Genomic DNA, 18,509 nt, shown 5'->3' with positions numbered 1-18,509 from the left:
ATTTTTAGGGCTCAGTCTAGCTAATGTGACACAGATTGCACTGTAAATTTAAGTCATTCTCAGTAACTAAATCCTACTAAAGAATGCACGAGTAAATTATGAGAATTGAGCTGTACAGGTATGATTCAGTTCAACATGTGCTTAACTCTCTTTCATAGAAATCAACATGACTCAAAAGTTAAAGTGCAAAATATAAAATTCCTGCCTTCTCACCAGCAAAAGTTGACATATGCTACAGAAGCATTCGATTCTTCTACATTTAATAACTTTCCTCATTAGTTTTCAGGGAAATCTAATGCCCAATAAACACCCAAAAAAATGACTTCTAATTAAGTGTGTTTCTATTGTGTTCAGAGTTTGATTAATTCTTTTGCTCAATGTTATACAAGATCTTGCAGCTGTGAAATTCTGCAAACAAAACAGAATGATTGAAATATTCTAAAATTCTCAAATTTTCAGTTTATTAAACTTTTCAAAAGGAAATTAGCATCTGAGCTGGGAGAGCAATCTTCACAAGAGCAGCCATACATTTCCGTGATTATACTTTATGTTGGCTTCTCCACAGCCTTTTGACATATTTGCTTGAGAAAACATAGTTATTGAAAACTATTGCAAACGCGCAATACAAATAAGTAGTGGATTCTGACAGAAATTGAAGCCAGAGAATACAGTCTTGCCACATTATAACTTCAGTGGATTGACTCTGAAGTATCATTTTATGGGACTCACAGGATCTGATCTAATGGATGATGACGTCAGTTTCTTGGCTATCGTGTGAATGGCAACTGTCTCTAATCTAGGGTGCCATTCAGACTCTAGAGGATTCATTGAAAGTGTAATTGGACCCTCTTTTTCCTGAGCAAAACAAAAGTGCAGCCTTGAGTGCTACACAAAATAAAGGAACTGACACCCCAATAGGTTTTTAAAAGAAAAAAGTACATCTAGATTCCCTGCAAAGGACAGAGGGGGGTTTGCCCTGCCGGACTTAAGACTTTATTATGAATCGGCAGCTTTCTGCTGGTTGAAACACTGGCTACTTCTTGAGAACACTGACATTTTGGACCTGGAAGGGTATGACAATAACTTTGGTTGGCATGCATACTTATGGTATGACAAGGTAAAGGTGTATAAAAGTTTTAAAAACCATATTGTAAGGAAAGCATTGTATAATGTTTGGATTAGATATAAAGATCTGCTGGAAAGTAAAACCCCCAGGTGGGTGTCACCAATGGAAGCCAGGGAAGTTAAAAAGCTTAATATGGACTCTAAATGGCCAAAATATCATGAGATTTTAGAATATGATGGTGAAAGGGTGAAACTTCAGAGTTATGAGAAACTAAAGCCTAAGGTTCGAGATTGGTTGCATTACCATCAGATAAATGAGACATTTAAACAGGACAGGAAAATAGGATTTCAGAAAGAGAAGTCAAAATTAGAAACAGAACTGTTGGAATCCAATACTAAGAACTTATCTAAAATGTATAACTTGCTGTTGAAATGGAATACACAGGATGAAACGGTGAAATCAGCAATGATTAAATGGGCACAAGATATTGGTCATGATATTATGTTTGCTGACTGGGAACAGTTATGGACCACCGGTATTAAATTTACTGCATGTAATGCTTTAAAAGAAAATATTATGAAAATGATCTATCGGTGGTACATGACCCCAGTCAAGCTTGCAAAAATTTACCATTTGCCTAATAATAAGTGTTGGAAATGTAATGAGACTGAAGGCACTTTCTACCACCTTTGGTGGACCTGCCCAAAGGTTAAAGCTTTCTGGGAAATGATCTATAATGAAATTAAGAAGGTCCTTAAGTGGACTTTTCCTAAGAAACCAGAGGCTTTCCTCTTGGGCATGGTTGGCCAAGTGGTGTTAAGGAAGGATAGGATTTTCTTTATGTACGCCACTACAGCAGCAAGAATTCTACTGGCAAAGTATTGGAAGACGCAAGAACTACCTACTCTGGAAGAATGGCAAACAAAGGTGATTGACTTTATGGGACTGGCCGAGATGACGGGCAGAATCCGTGACCAGGGGAAAGAGACAGTGGAAGAGGACTGGAAGAAATTTAAAATATATCTTAAAAATAATTGTAAAATTGAGGAATGTTAAGATGTCAGGGGGTAAGAGGTAAAGAATTGCAGCAGTAATCAAAAAACTAAAGGAATCTTTATGAAAGGGAATTAAGATAATGGACCTAAGGGTTGCTAAAGAACCATTAAACAAGGATGCAGGGATGGGGAGGTATGGGGAAGTCAAAAGAAAGAAGGGTATGAAATGATGAGTTGGAAATTATATTGTTTTGTATTGATTTTATTATCTGTTTGAAAAACGAATAAAAATTATTTAAAAAAAAAAAAAAAGATTCCCCTGAAATAATTCAAAAAAAACAAACAAACCAGTACCAACCCTGAAAAATAAATTTCTCAATGCCTTTTGCTTCTCTCCCACATTTCTTAAGCAGCAGAGCAGCTGGATTAAAGGGAGAGCCTATTCCCCTTCTTTGCCCTCCAACTTGCATCCCCTGCCAAGTCTCCAATGCACAAAGGTACCTAAATGGGACAGGGATAGCGGGATTAGAGATGAGAAAGGACTTGTCAGCCGAGGAGCAGCAGCAATGACATCTGTGTCTGTGCTGGCGCGCTCAAGGAAAAATAAATGCATTTTAATGTTTGTGTAACTGGTGTGTGTGTGTGTGTGTGTGTGTGTGTGTGTAGCAAACAACTTAGAAGCCCGTTTTCAGCTTTAAATGGTATATAGGAATGAATGAATAATATTGTCCTTTTTTTTCTGTCCACTCATCCCACTGCTCTGACCTTTTCTGGTCACCACTTGCTGCTGATCCATTCAGTTGCTGCTTCAGATGTCTCTGTTTACAGCTTCCAGCAGGCAGGAAGAAAGAGACTTGAGTGACCACTGTGGCTGTCAAGTGACTTCACTTGCTGTGATTGTGGTGGATGTATCTCTGTTCTCCAAGGTGGAAGGCAAACAAAGGTATTGTAGGAGGGAAGTGAGCTCTAAGGCTGTACTTACTGTAATTGCCCCCTTCTTCCCGACCCCAGCTGACCTGGTCTCATGTGTTGCTAAGGCACCCTCTTTGACCTAAGAGTAATCTGAATCACTATAACTTGGCTGTTGGAGACAGCCTTGGACCCTTTCCAAAACTTCCTAAAGATGTCAAGTTGTGGTTTAGTCAGAGTAGAGTATATATGGGGAAAGGGGGGAAATGGTAGGCGAGGCTGAAACTTTGGGCTCTTCTGAACTCCCAATGCATTGCTAACATGAAGGCTGGGAAGTGTTCCTCCTGTATATTGAGCAGGGAGAATAAGAAACTACAGCTCCCAAAACTGGTAATCTAAATGTGCTCAGAAGACTTTGCTGCAAGGAGTGGAGTTTTATGAGGAGCTCTTCTCCAAAGGTCAAGAGAGACCCAAGCCATGCTAAACCAAGGCAGGCAGGTGTATATGAGTATGTCTGTGTCCGGGTGCACGCAGAAGTTCATCCCTCTCTACTGGGAGTATGAACCTTCTTCATCTCATATATTATACTGATAAGATATATAGAAATAGAGGGACCACTAGGGGCGCATCAGAAGATGGCTGACAATAACATCTCTCCGACCCACACGAGGTAAATTGGAGGCTGTGATGGGAGTAAATAGCCTCCCTACCCCCCCCCCCAGGATTGTGGTGGGGGACTGCCCTTGCCTGCTGTGCCCTATACTACCCCCGAATTTGTGGGGATGGGGGCACTAGGCACAATGCCCTCCTGTGGGATTTCGGCGCTCCTGGACGCCGTCTCTGATCCGCGCCACTAGCTGCAAGAATTTCAAAAGAAACAATTTGGATGAAGCGAATGCACATATTTCAAGGAAGAATGGGGAGTAAAGACTGCTAACAGAAGAGATCTCTGATAAAACAAGTATAAATCATGAGAAGATACGCCAAGACTCGGTATGGCAAAGGGACTGATGGGGGAGGGGAAAAAAAACTTTCCCTTATGTGATTAAACAAGAATCCCCCCCCCCCTCACAAGTCAGAAATGTCATTTTAAGGACTTAAGCTATGGATTTAAGGCTGTGTGGAGATAAACTTTCGAACCAAAGCATGTTTTAAGAAGAGCGTGGAATGTATAAGGGCTTTGGAAGGACGCAGTTAAAAATTCCGTCGCCATATTGGGAAGTTCTGTCGGAGGACTTAAGTCTGAGAGGAGAAATAGAGAAATAGAGCTGTTTTTATATTGTGGGTGAAACTCCTCAGTGGGACTTAAGAACGACAGTTCTGTAATTAATGATGGAAAGAGCGCTGTTATCTATGAAGGCGATGATATATGGAAACCATCTCGATTTGAGGATTGGAAGAACGAAAAAATTCACACAGGATTATTATTGGTGTTTATCGGCTTAAGGAGACTATCAGAAGAGATCATAAAGAAAAAAGAGAAAATATTTGAACAAGATGTGATGTGGAAACAGCAAGATAAGACTGGATAGAATTATGAACTTTGTTTGGACTGATTTGGACATTAACTCAGTGGCAAGAAGATGATCAGAATCCCCCTTCGGATCTTGAAATATGGGTTCCCTCAATAAAATTTAAAATTCGGCTTTGTAATTTGGAATTTATGTGATGTGATTTGATTTGATTTGATTGGCCGGTTAATAAAAATTATTTAAAAAAAGAGATAAGATATATAGAAACAAATGTCCACTCGCCTATTCACAATGACTAACCTAGATGAGAGTGAGTTGCCTACTAACATTTGTGAATATCTGCATGGCACTGAATTACTTTAACTGTACTAGGTTAATTCAAAACATTAGGGCTCCCCCATTCAAACACTTTACCCTCTAAAACTTATTTCCTTTTCTTAGAGCCCTGAAACACCCATGAATATACGGCTGCATAAAATAAATAATTGCTGAGCCTTAGTGACATAATTTTCATCAATGAAAACTGCACATGAAAGAAACACTCTGGAATTAGCCAGGTAATAAGTACTTGAATTAAGAATAGTTAACTCCAGTTATAAAGAAATCATTATACTTTGTTTTGTGCATTAAAAAATGGCTATACTTGGAGACAGAAAGCATTACAGAATGAATACATCCCCTACACACACACACACACACACACACACACACCCTTCTCGTGTTTCTGTGACCTGCTGGTGAATACTATTAAAGAAGCCCTGTCTGCCTTTACTTAGCATCACAAGTTTGGCAAAGACCTATTATAATCTGCTGTTCACCACCTGAGGAGACACAAAGGTATTCTCTGCAGCATCTAATTCGGATGGTGAAGGATTTCAGGCTGATACACATTCTGGAGCAAACCCACCTCTTCCGCTGCTCCCAATGAAATGTGCGGGTTGGAATTCAGTACACTCCAGAATAGGGACTGAAGCATCCAGGGAAGCTCCACTCACACTGAGTGCCTCCACCAGATTTGGGCCTGGGTACCCCATACCATGGGACGTGGGTGGCGCTGTGGGTTAAACCACAGAGCCTAGGACTTGCCAAACAGAAGGTTGGCAGTTCGAATCCCTGCAACGGGGTGAGTTCCTGTTGCTCAGTCCCTGCTCCTGCCAACCTAGCAGTTTGAAAGCACGTTAAATGCAAGTAGATTAAATGGCGGGAAGGTAAACGGCGTTTCCGTGCGCTGCTCTGGTTTGCCAGAAGTGGCTTAGTCATGCTGGCCACATGACCCGGAAGCTGTATGCCAGCTCCCTCAGCCAATAAAGCGAGATGAGCGTCGCAACCCTAGAGTCGGCCATGACTGGACCTAATGGTCAGGGGTCCCTTTACCTTTATCCTCCAGAATACACAGTACTGCAAAACTTGAATGAAGTAGTTTTTCTTTTAAACCCTGAACAGCTTCCAAGCTGCTTGGAGCCGCTAAAAAGCGTGGCACCTTTCTATCCAAACCAAATTTGCTCCTATCCCCAGCCATGACTGCTTAAAGGTTAAGAACAGAAGAAGAGCTCTGCTGGAGTAAATGCCCACGAGATGCCCCCAGAAGGAACTGAAGTTTGTCCCCACTAGCTGGTATTCAGAGAGTTGCTTGTTCTACTGGAGTTACAGCAAAGACTTGTGGCCTTTCCAACAGTCCCATCCAGAACAGTCAACGGTCAGAAATGATAGGAGCTGTAGCCCAACATTTAGAGGACCTCAGGTTCTCTAACTCTGACTTACACTTTGCTATCATGGCTAAGTAGCTATTGGAAGGCATATCCTCTATGAATTTGCCTAGTCTTTTTTAACACCACATTATGTTGTTGTTTAGTCGTATCCGACTCTTCGTGACCCCATGGACCAAAGCACGCCAGGCACCCCTGTCTTCCACCGCCTCCCGCAGTTTGGTCAGGCTCATGTTTGTAGCTTCGAGAACACCGTCCAGCCATCTTGTCCTCTGTCGTCCCCTTCTCCTTGTGCCCTCCATCTTTCCCAACATCAGGGTCTTTTCCAGGGAGTCTTCTCTTCTCATGAGGTGGCCAAAGTATTGGAGCCTCAGCTTCAGGATCTGTCCTTCCAGTGAGCACTCAGGGCTGATTTCCTTCAGAATGGATAGGTTTGATCTTCTTGCATTCCATGGGACTCTCAAGAGTTTCCTCCAGCACCATAATTCAAAAGGATCAATTCTTCGGCGATCAGCCTTCTTTATGGTCCAGCTCTCACTTCCATACATCACTACTGGGAAAACCATGGCTTTGACTATACAGACCTTTGTTGGCAAGGTGATGTCTCTGCTTTTTAGGATGCTGTCTAGGTTTGCCATCGCCTTTCTCCCAAGGAGCAGGCGTCTTTTAATTTCGTGACTGCTGTCACCATCTGCAGTGATCATGGAGCCCAAAAAAGTAAAATCTCTCACTGCCTCCATTTCTTCCCCTTCTATTTGCCAGGAGGTGATGGGACCAGTGGCCATGATCTTCGTTTTTTTTTGATGTTGAGTTTCAGACCATATTTTGCGCTCTCCTCTTTCACCCTCATTAAAAGGTTCTTTAATTCCTCCTCACTTTCTACCATCAAGGTTGTGTCATCCGCATATCTGAGGTTGTTGATATTTCTTCCGGCGATCTTAATTCCGGCTTGGGATTCATCCAGTCCAGCCTTTCGCATGATTAATTCTGCATATAAATAACCAGGGAGACAGTATACAGCCTTGTTGTACTCCTTTCCCAATTTTGAACCAATCAGTTGTTCCATATCCAGTTCTAACTGTAGCTTCTTGTCTCACATAGAGATTTCTTAGGAGATAGATGAGGTGATCAGGCACTCCCATTTCTTTAAGAACTTGCCATAGTTTGCTGTGGTCGACACAGTCAAATGCTTTTGCATAGTCAATGAAGCAGAAGTAGATGTCTTTCTGGAACTCTCTAGCTTTCTCCATAATCCAGCGCATGTTTGCAATTTGGTCTCTGGTTCCTCTGCCCCTTCGAAATCCAGCTTGCACTTCTGGGAGTTCTCGGTCCATATACTGCTTAAGCCTGCCTTGTAGAATTTTAAGCATAACCTTGCTAGCGTGTGAAATGAGTGCAATTGTGCGGTAGTTGGAGCATTCTTTGGCATTGCCCTTCTTTGGGATAGGGATGTAGACTGATCTTCTCCAATCCTCTGGCCACTGCTGAGTTTTCCAAATTTGCTGGCATATTGAGTGTAGCACCTTGACAGCATCATCGTTTAAAATTTTAAATAGTTCAGCTGGAATATCATCACTTCCACTGGCCTTGTTATTAGCAGTGCTTTCTAAGGATATTGGATAAAGCAACAGTTTGAAAAGTGTGGCTCTGCCTCCATCGCAAACCTTTTACAAGTGTCTTCATGTAAAGGCATGTAGCTTCACCACAAATCACAGGTTTACAGTGGCCATTTCTGTGACAACATTTTCATGCAGGCCAGAAACCAATTACTTAAGCCAGCTTCACTGAGCCCTGTCAAATAACTAGTTGTATGTACACACACATAATGAAACGAAGGGTGGAGTCCAATATACTTCCAAGTCACTTATTCTATCAGTGCAAGTATTTCTGCCTGTACAACCTTCTCCCTCTCTGCTCCCCATGTACACACTCTATATCTGTTCTAGGAGTTACCCCAACCCTCTGGAGCAGATCTGGGGACAACATGGCGGAGGGGAAAGTTCGATTGCAGGTGTAGAGATTGGGAAAAGGATCCTTGCACCTTTCTCCCATTCAAGGTCTATGCTTGGAGCGTCTCAGGGCCTTCAGCCTGGTGTCTGGAAACTTGCCTATTTTCCATCTTAGCTTCATTGGCTCCTTCTTGCTAGGTTAGGGGACTGAGGTTCTTAAAAAAAGAAAGAAATCAAATTCATCTGCTGGCTTTAAATTTTAAATTTATTACACTACTCTATTTGCTCATTACATTGTTGAAATTCATGAAGCAATGCTATGCTTCTGGTGCCATGTTTGGAGCAGCAGGAAATGTTTTCAGAAGGGCAGCTGCTGCCTTCTCTCATCACCTTGAGATATCTCATCTAATACCAATACCTTAACACTCAATGGTTTCTTTTAGGATCTGGATAAGTATTTTTGCTCCTTCCTTTCCCCAGGAAAGAGAAAGCTACAATACATACAGGGGTTATTTCCAATCCATTAAAATTTGGCTGACTTGTTACTGTTCTGTGTGATATTTCAAAAGTAATTTACCAGCCTAGTAAAAAGTTCATCTATTGCAGGGGTGGGGAATTTGCAGCCTTAAAGATGTTGTTGGATTACAGCTCCCATCATCCCTGACCAATGTCTGTGCTGGCTGGAGTTGATGGGAATTAGAGTACAACAATTGACTGCTTATGTCTGTTTCTTTTTCAAATGAATGGTCAGAATACCACCTCTTCCCACATGTTATACCTTCCCCAGAGAACTCTCCTGTGTCCCTCTTACTTCCTTTATATCCTCACCCCAACAACTCACAAAAGTTCAATTAACATATGTCTTTCATTGTTTTTTTTCAGTTACTCTTGTCTTCCTCTGGAGAACATTTCTTATGCAGTGTCGATAGGAAGGGATGTTAAGATGAGCTTTAAACACACTGAAAGCATGATTTGAAAATGGTGATATAATTCAACTAACAGCACAAAAACAATTTCAATACTATGGAGGACTTCAAAACTGTGTTTTTTATTCTTAGCAACAAAGTCATGGAGCCTATCTTGCAGCTAACTGAAATATTGTGAAAGCAAGTGAAAATGTTGAAGACATTCAAAACAAGCACACTGAATGCTAAAATCAGCCTCTTTCCTACTGAATGAAAAACCAATTTCATAAGCCAATTGTAGCATCTAGGTATGAATAAACCATTCTTACATGACATATTTTCAGAACAATTCTAATCTTGATTACAAAACTTATTGGATGCCAGTGTAACCTACAAGGTGGAAACATCAAAACTCTTCCTTTTTACTATAGTTCTTACTATTTTCAGCTCTTTTTGGATCTGCAATGTAATTCATGACTTTCATAGATCATTGTTTGGTTACTGAAGCCACTGTGGACCTTGAGAAATTTGTAATAGCAGTGAGAGTGTTTGACTAGGACCAGGGAGACCTGGGTTCAGATTAGATATGGGCTGAGCAGCCTAATCCTGCCCCCCTTCAGTATTTCTGGTGTTCAGTACCATCACATTTTTGCAGATTTTTTTGAAAGAATGTATGAGAAGTCAGCATACAATTAAAATATGCACTTTTTGATGCAAAATACACTTTTCAGTGCTTTTATCTGCAAAATATGTTTCGTAGATATGTTTTAGGCCGGGCATCCCCAACCTGCGGCCCTCCAGATGTTTTGGCCTACAACTCCCATGATTCCTAGCTAACAGGACCAGTGGTCAGGGATGATGGGAATTGTAGTCCAAAACATCTGGAGGGCCAAAGGTTGGAGATGCCTGTTTTAGGCAAAATGAAGAGACACCTATTTGCCCTGGCCTTTGACGCTTGAGATATAATGGCATACCATACAACTAAATAGTCACAGTAGCACAAACACTTTAGGCTGCACAATAGAACTTCCTCTACCCTTAAATCTGTTTTGGAAGATTGAGGAAAGGGGAACCCAGAATATAATTAGGGAGCACGTGGGGAGAGGAGAGAGGGCCCAACAAATCCATCCCACATCCCTAGTTTACACCCCTGCTTGGCCATGAGCTCACTGGGTAACTTCGGGCCAGAGATATCTCTCAGCCTAATCTGTCTCACAGGCTTGTTAGGAGGATAAAATGGAGAAAAGGGGAGAACTGTGTATGCTGCTGCCTTAAGCTGCTTGTGGGGAAAGGCAAGATATATGTGTAGTTAGTAAAATAAAAAATACATACACAGTCACTGGGCCTTTTTATCTTGTATTCTGTTCCCATTCTTCACTACCCCTCATATAACTCTGGTTCCCTGCTTATCATGACCTCTTTTTGCACCCATCATGAGGGCTCTGAGGGCATCTTCCTCCTCACATGCTCAACAGAATACTGAGCTGAATTGTGTGTTGGTTACACCATAGACAAGGCCCCACTCTAGGAACCAACCAGACAGAGTCTCTGGATGTTCTTAGGAGGCTTGGCCTGAGACTTCAGTACTGCTGTCCTTTCTCTGTATGTGGATCTGAAATGAATTACGTGATCTTCATGTACCATCCATGTAGAGTTTAGGACACCCTAACCCTTGTGAAGTTCTCCTTTTCTATATACACAGAGCCTTTATCTAACAACAACAACAACTGAGGGAGCGTCTCCACCCCCATCGTTCAGCCCGGACACTGAGGTCCAGCGCCAAGGGCCTTCTGATGGTTCCCTCACTGTGAGAAGTGAGATTACAGGGAACCAGGCAGAGGGCCTTCTCGGTAGTGGCGCCCGCCCTGTGGAATGCCCTCCCTTCAGAAGTCAAGGCAATAGCAACTATCTTACTTTTGGAAGACATCTGAAGGCTTTTAATGTTTAATGCTATATTGTGTTTTTAATATTCGGTTGGGAGCTGCCCAGAGTGGCTGGGAAGACCCAGCCAGATGGGTGGTGTGTGTGTGTGTGTGTGTGTGTGTGTGTGTGTGTGTGTGTGTATATATATATATATATATATATATATAAATTTATACCCCACCCATATATTCTGTTCCCACCCATGTCCTTACAACCTACCCCAAGAAATAAACTTTATCAATGGGATTCAGTACTGGTGCTGTATGACCGTATGACTCATACGGTTTATGTAGCATGCCACAGCACCATCTCATCAGTGAGTGCCAGTCCTAAACAAAAGTAAGCAAAACACTTTTTATTTGTTTGCATACCTGCCAGGCACAATTTCAGAACTGGGGGTGGGGGAGGAAGAGCAAAACAAATGGGAAGTATTGCAAATAATGCATGTTGAGATATGTTCCCCATCCCACAACAAGCTGTGTATAAATTTCATGAAATAAAGAAATAAATACCAACTTTGTAACACCTAGAAATAATCTAACTTTGCTAAGTGTGGAGCAACAGTCCTTCACATGGAAAGCACAGGGTTTAAAGGATTTGTGTGTCAAGCTATTATTTTCTGTGAGCTGCAGAGGAATTATGGCAAGAGATGGAAATTCCTACAGATGTCTTCACATTATTACAAAAGTCAGCTTTCACTGAGATGTTGTAGTGATGCAGTATGCCTTTTGTTTATGAAGATGCTAGTTATTTAACAAGAGTATTTCTTGCATTGTTGCATTGCCTGTAAACACTTGCATAAATAATGACCTTCCGGGGGGCGGGGGGAATAAATCAAAATTGTGGTTTCCAGTATCAAAAGAATCCCAAAGCAATTAAACAGAGTCTTCACAAACAGACAGCAGTCAAGACACTTGAGAAGAAAGCATACTGTGTGCAGATTCCTATGTTACCCAAGCTGTATGATTATCTATTTTACATGTCTATTTCCTGCTCCCCTCCAGTAACGCATGCAATGGGAGGGGTGTGTGATATAATGATATTTCTTGCACATCACTGCTCTTCCCCTTGGCTTAGTGGCAATGGTGTGGAATGTAGCCGTGCCAAATGTCCCACCCATGTGGTTTCCCTAATGCAGGCATAGGCAAACTCAGCCCTCCAGATGTTTTTGGGACTGCAACTCCCATCATCCCTGACCACTGGTCCTGTTAGCTAGGGATGATGGGAGTTGTAGTCCCAAAACATCTGGAGGGCCGAGTTTGCCTATGCCTGCCCTAATGTCTATGTTACTACAGTGATGTAGAGAGCAGAGGGTCAGTTATGCTGTTTAGTTAACATAAGAATCAGCCCACAAAGATTGCCGTGTAGGCATTCAAATGTGAACGAGTTACCAAACAAGAAATTGGAATTCACATTTTTTGTTGGTCCTCCATGGCCCTGCCGATTGAAAGCTTCAATGAATATTCCTAATCCTTTACATATTTTATGCACATGCGACTGTCGAAGCACCTAAACTATCAACCAACCCAGCAGGACTCCTGGTGTGAAGTTTATGAATTTGCACTGCAAACTACAGGAAGAAAGGCACATGGAAGAATGCAAGATTATGCCTACGGCTTGCAAATTTAAAATACATTTGTCTGCAAAGCTAACTGCACTTAAGGCTACGGTACATTTAACTACAGAAGAAATGTTACCTTTTCAAAGAGGTGGCCCCCAAACTCCATTTTTATATGAAAAATTGGATTCCATAGAATACAACAAAATCTGTGAAAGTAATAATAATACTTAATGCTTAGCGCTTTGGATAGTGACTAACAATTTTCAACACGCTAAATGTAAACATTTTGTCAACCTATATTTCAACACTGCAAAAGAAGCAGAAAAGCAAACCCATAAATACTATTGACATTCCATATCATGGCCTGGTTTGGATAGAATGCTAAAACCATAATTTCGTGTTTCATACCTGAGCTATGGCAAGCCCCAGGCTCCACCAGAGGAGGAAATTAGATACTTTTGCTTTTAAACTAACCAGAGTTCCCAAACATGAAGTCTGAAGTATGGTTAGTTCAAAGTAGCCAATATCAACTTGCTTATAATCCTGCCTTGTTTACTAACCGGAGTTTAAACTAACCAAAGTTACCGTACTTCGAATGTAACATGGAAATCTGGTTAGCTTAAATCCAAATATGAAAGCTTCTCCTGTCCTCCTCTGGTTTGTGTCAGAGGAGAAAAAGCCAGGAAGGGAGAGGCTCACAAGTCCAAGCATTGCACAGTTATGGTTTAGCATTATGTCTGCACCAGCAGATCAAAATGGTGATATTAGTTTCAGTAGCAATATTGTACAAGGTTTTGGGTGATTTTTATAATAAATAATTTGCTTTTGTACACTTGATCATCCTATACAAGTGTTCCTATAGTCTTATGTATCTGAACTACTTTACTGTCCTAATAATGGGAAAATAATAATATAATGACAAAATATACATCATTCTGCAACTGCATCCTAAAGTAACTTCAGTGTTCTATTTTTTTTTTTTTTTTTGCATTTCTGAATGCAAGAAAGAAAAAGTGAAGCTGTTTAAGGGATATATTTGCCCAAGGGGGGAGGGGTTGAGATAGTTTGGAGCTGCTAAAGACATCCAGACTTTCACATTAGGGGTCTTCTATCAAACAGTTGCAAATGTGACCAGATGAAACTTTTTGCATTGTTTGATCCTGCAAAAGTGGGAAGTATAGTGTGGAAAAATAAAAGTATAGCCCTTACGCCAGGCATAGGCAAACTGGGCCCTCCAGATATTTTTGGGACTACAATTCCCATCATCCCTGACTACTGGTCCTGTTAGCTAGGGATGATGGGAGTTGTAGTCCCAAAACATCGAAAGGGCCCAGTTTGCCTATGTCTGCCTTACGCTGAAAGGTTGAGAGTCATCTTCATGGAATATATAAATAATTTGATTTCTGCAAACCACACGCATCATGGGATGCTCTGTCCAAATGCAGAGATAGAGAAGCTCTCATTATGTAGCTTCTCTTTTGCAGTTATATTAAGTGACCAAGCAGAACCCTGAAATAATCACCTGCAACCTTACATGATGAATTCAAACTATTTGGCTTATTAATTTTGCCGTGCATCTTTGCAAAAAAGAAAGAAAGAAGCAAGTGAATTGTAACAAAAGGTAGGACTCTACTCTAAATATTCACCAAGGAGAATATCAGCTGCCTCCCTTGAAGAACCTAATTATGATAACAAAACAACCCACTCTAGTTAAGGATTGAATGCACATAAATTACCATGTGCTCTTGATTGAAAGACATATGATAGCCGACAGGTCAAATGGTATGATGGACATACATTGCAACAAACCAGACAATTACACGGGTCAATCAATGGCCAACTTAGATGAGTATGTTTTAGATGGTGCAGTCTTCACTTCATGACAGAATATTTAGATATTTTGTCTGAAAGCAGTCATATATGGCATTCATGCTCCACAAAAAAGCGCAATAATCATTTTAGAAAAATTATGACGGTCTCTTCCAGATGCAAAAAATAGATGGATATTCCTTCCTGTAAATAAAACAACAAAGAACAGTTTCTCCATATTCAAAACTAGCATGCCTGGCAAAAGGTTAGGCTAGAACTGGAGCAGCCAATGTGGTGGTCTGAACTGCAACTTCCATTTTCCCTGACCACTGCACATACAGATTCCTTTTGATGGGAGTTGCAGCCCAAAACCTCTGGAGGGCAGCACACTGGCTAACCCTGGGCTGCAGCTTCCTCCCTGACATGCTTACCTTACATGTGTGCATAATGCGCACCACCCAGCTCGAGGTTTACCGTATTTTTCGCTCTATAAGACGCACCAGACCACAAGACGCACCTAGTTTTTGGAGGAGGAAAACAAGAAAAAATATATTCTGAATCTCAGAAGCCAGAACAGCAAGAGGGATCGCTGCGCAGTGAAAGCAGCAATCCCTCTTGCTGTTCTGGCTTCTGTGATAGCTGCAAAGCCTAAAATTCACACCATAAGATGCACACACATTTCCCCTTACTTTTTAGGAGGGAAAAAGTGAGTCTTATAGAGCAAAAAATACAGTAAATATGCTTAAGTTGAAATAAATGAACAGGCTAAAGCACACTTAACTTTGTGTTGGATTGTGACGAAAACATGTTTTTTCTTGTGTCATATGATCCCCAGCCCCACTCCAATAGTTATTCCACTGCCGTTGCTGCACGGAGGAAGTAATGAATGAACTGGCAGGGCCCTGCAACTTCCCAAAAGAAATTTGCAAAGATGTGACAGCGCATTTTTGACCTGTTGCACACATGCTTATTACCGCCGATAAGTCATATGGTCCTCCCTGCTTATGTACTAATTTCTCTGAGTGGCTATGGCCATGGGATTTCTCTGCATTGGGATTTTAGCATGAATGAGTTGTGCCCCATGTAGCTGGATGAATGGATAAGAAAACGTTGGTGTTTTTGTTGGTAATAAACCGCACATTTAACAGCATGAACAGAGGCTCATATTAGTGGCATGGTACTATGAGCAAGAGCAGATGTGAAGAAGGATCTAAAATGGCATGAGTGAAACTTATTTATACAAACCAGACAGTGATGGTATGGTATGGGGTAAAGGTAAAGGGTAAAGGGACCCCTGACCATGTGACCGACTCTGGGGTTGCGGCGCTCATCTCGCTTTATTGGCCGAAGGAGCCGGCATACAGCTTCTGCGTCATGTGGCCAGCATGACTAAGCCGCTTCTGGCAAACCAGAGCAGCACATGGAAACGCCGTTTACCTTCCCGCTGGAGCGGTACCTATTTATCTACTTGCACTTTGACGTGCTTTCGAACTGCTAGGTTGGCAGGAGCAAGGACCGAGCAATGGGAGCTCACCCCATCACGGGGATTCGTACCGCCGACCTTCTGACCGGCAAGTCCTAGGCTCTGTGGTTTAACCCACAGCGCCACCCATGTCCCATGGTATGGGGTACCCAGGCCAAAATATGGTGGAGGCACTCAGTGTGAGTGGAGCTTCCCTGGATACTTCAGTCTGTTTTCCGGCATGTCTCTCACTGAAGCTGCCCTAGACCCTATTGCACAGAGCACACTCCTCCAGAGAATCACTGTGGGTGTTTGGCTTTGTCCACATTTCAGCTTGCCCTGTGCTTTTCTAGGCATGAGTCAGAGTGGCCTTCCGTTTGCCCCATCACTTTCCCTGGGAAAACTCACTGTTTAACTGCTGAATCAGAGCAAAAGCCAATCTGCAGAAAACCTGCTTGATATTTGTTCTGATTCAGTGTGGATGAGCCCTCGGTCAAGACAGATGCTGCCTTCCACTTGTAGCTCTCGATGGTCAAATTAGATGTTACTTTAATGGCGTAAATGCCCTTAGCATGCGCTTTATTTGGGTTATGCAAAGAGAACCCATGGGGAAATGCCATTGGTTCCAATGGAGATTTTCCTTCAAATGCAGAGAAGGCGCTATAGTCAGTAAGCACGTTATTGCATACACTAATTGTGCTCATGCAGTTCACACCACATATCCTGCCCTCTCGCCCCCAATCAAGCTGTATGATCCTTGAGGCTGGAATCTGTCTGTGTTGCACAGGCCACTGAATAAAGCGCCATATTAATGAATGGTGCTGTATACAATTAAATCAATTGTCCTTCCTGCCCTTTTGGTTTTGAAGGCTATGATTTCAAAAGATACTTATGGGGCAAGTTTTGCAGCCAACAGTGGTGGCAACATGGACATCATTGGCAGCCATCATTGGTCCATCTAACTCAATCTTGTCTACATTAACTTGCATCAGCTCTTTGGGGTTTCAGAAAGGGAGTTTATCCCAGCCCTACCTAAAGACAGTGCAGGGCTTTGATGATGGAAATCAGGGACCTCTGCGCCCCTTCTCTTTTGTTCATTTGCAGCTACAAAATTGCTCTGAGGGCAAATTTGAGGCGGCTGGCATAGCCTCCCACTGCATCTGCCACAGAGCCCTCTTGCAACGGAGCTTGCAAAGTAACATGCATGGCAGCTAATAGTTTCTCAAAAGACCCCCTTCCAGGAAACGGCTGTTGCAAGGTCAGCAGCAGGGTAAGGGATGGACAAAGCCCCCTCTGCTCCCCCCTTCGCCCTCAGAGATGCTAGAAGCCAGGTTGCCTGAGACAAAGGATAAAACGTCACACCCAAGCACACCCATTCACATATAGTAGGACTGGATGCTGAAACCTATTTTACAACAAGTAGTAAGTTACAGCCCTGTCCCTGAGGGAGGTCAGCAGGGTAGTTGCTCATGATGGACAAGGTATGCCAACATTTCTCCAACAGAACTGAGAGCTGCCATATCTCAGCATATGCTACCCGAGGCAGTTGCTTCACTTTACCTAAAGGTGCTACTGGAATAAATTTTTTTATTTTGTTTTGACTATGGCAGACCAACACGGCTACCTATCTGTAACTTTACCTAAAGGTAGGGCTAGTCCTGGGTTAGGCAGAAGTTGAGTCCTGTACATGGCTGGACATGCACACAAATAGTGTGTCATGAGAGCAGACTCCATACCCACTGAATTTTCTCTGAGTCTGGTCAGAAGGTTGTACGAACATAGCTTATTTATAGAAGGTCAAAATTAACCTCCCCCACACTATATATATATTTCTCCTCAATGCATGGTTCTTTACAGACCCAAATAATTCAAAACTTCATTCAGATAAGCATTATATGTTTATGAGATCCATTCAAAACTTCTAAAAATTACCGTAAAGCCAATCCCGACAAATCCTCAAATAAATACCTATTATTTAATTACTACATTTTTAAGATTAGCTAGACTGGTGATCAGATTACATCACAGCTGCACGCTGAGAGCTTTTGTGATAGCAAAGGAACAATAAATAAAAGTCATTTAAAGCAGGCTGCTACTGAGTGTGGGGTATGTATATATGTGCCTGGCCTAGTATTGCTCCTATTTCCACTGCAGCAAAACTAGTCAAATAGATTGATCAAAAGTCTGCAGTCCTTTGAGCATCTTCTGAAAAGGAATTGCAGTAAGCAGTGAAACTAAGGATGGGGAATTTTTTTTTTGTTCACTCCAAAAACTGGATCATGTTTGGATTGGAATGCAGATATACAGATCAGGTCATGTGTCTATGAATCTTTCCATGCATGGTTCACTCAAACTCACTCCTTTTAATGAGGTGGTCCAAGGTCTGCTATCTGTTAAGTATGTAGTACCTCCAGCAACGCCTTGTGATTCCTTCTAGTAAGGATGCAAGATCTCTTTCTGCATTCAGTAGCACTTTCTGGCAGAAAACTTCCAGTTCTATGGCTTGGATCCAAGGATGCCTTGCGCTAATAGAAAAGCACTTCCACTTGCACAAAGCAATTCTGCTTCCTACTACAACCCCTACGCCCTATCCCACGCAGTCCAGAGATCTGTTGATTTGTGGGTGGGGGCTGTAATGAGGGTGTAAGGGACGGGCTGCATGACAAGGAATTGTGGGAGGCTTCAGGCAAGGAACTCCCTAGCGAAGCCACAGAGCAGAAAGGTTCAGACCCAGGGGAGTTGGTGGTGGGAT

At 42.1% G+C, this 18,509-nt stretch overlaps 1 protein-coding gene across 9 annotated transcripts in view; it reads right to left on the bottom strand.

The window, feature by feature from the left end:
• DLGAP2 (DLG associated protein 2) overlaps positions 1-18,509 on the bottom strand; it is a 420,471-nt gene that overhangs the window by 89,233 nt on the left and 312,729 nt on the right. Inside the window, exon 1 of one of the 9 annotated variants that reach the window (XM_079969734.1) lies at positions 12,623-12,684. The exons of 7 other annotated variants lie outside the window; for them this stretch is intronic. The gene's annotated coding sequence lies outside the window, so the exon portion shown is untranslated. Of the gene's footprint in view, positions 1-8,189; positions 8,316-12,622; positions 12,685-18,509 lie in introns of those variants that run through there. One more of the 9 variants, XM_079969735.1, reaches the window with a different exon arrangement.

The sequence above is a fragment of the Podarcis cretensis genome (assembly GCF_951804945.1).
Source record: "Podarcis cretensis genome assembly, chromosome: 3".
Taxonomy (NCBI): domain Eukaryota; kingdom Metazoa; phylum Chordata; class Lepidosauria; order Squamata; family Lacertidae; genus Podarcis; species Podarcis cretensis.
Note: the sequence above shows the minus strand (reverse complement) of the source record. Positions and strands in the feature narration are given on the sequence as shown.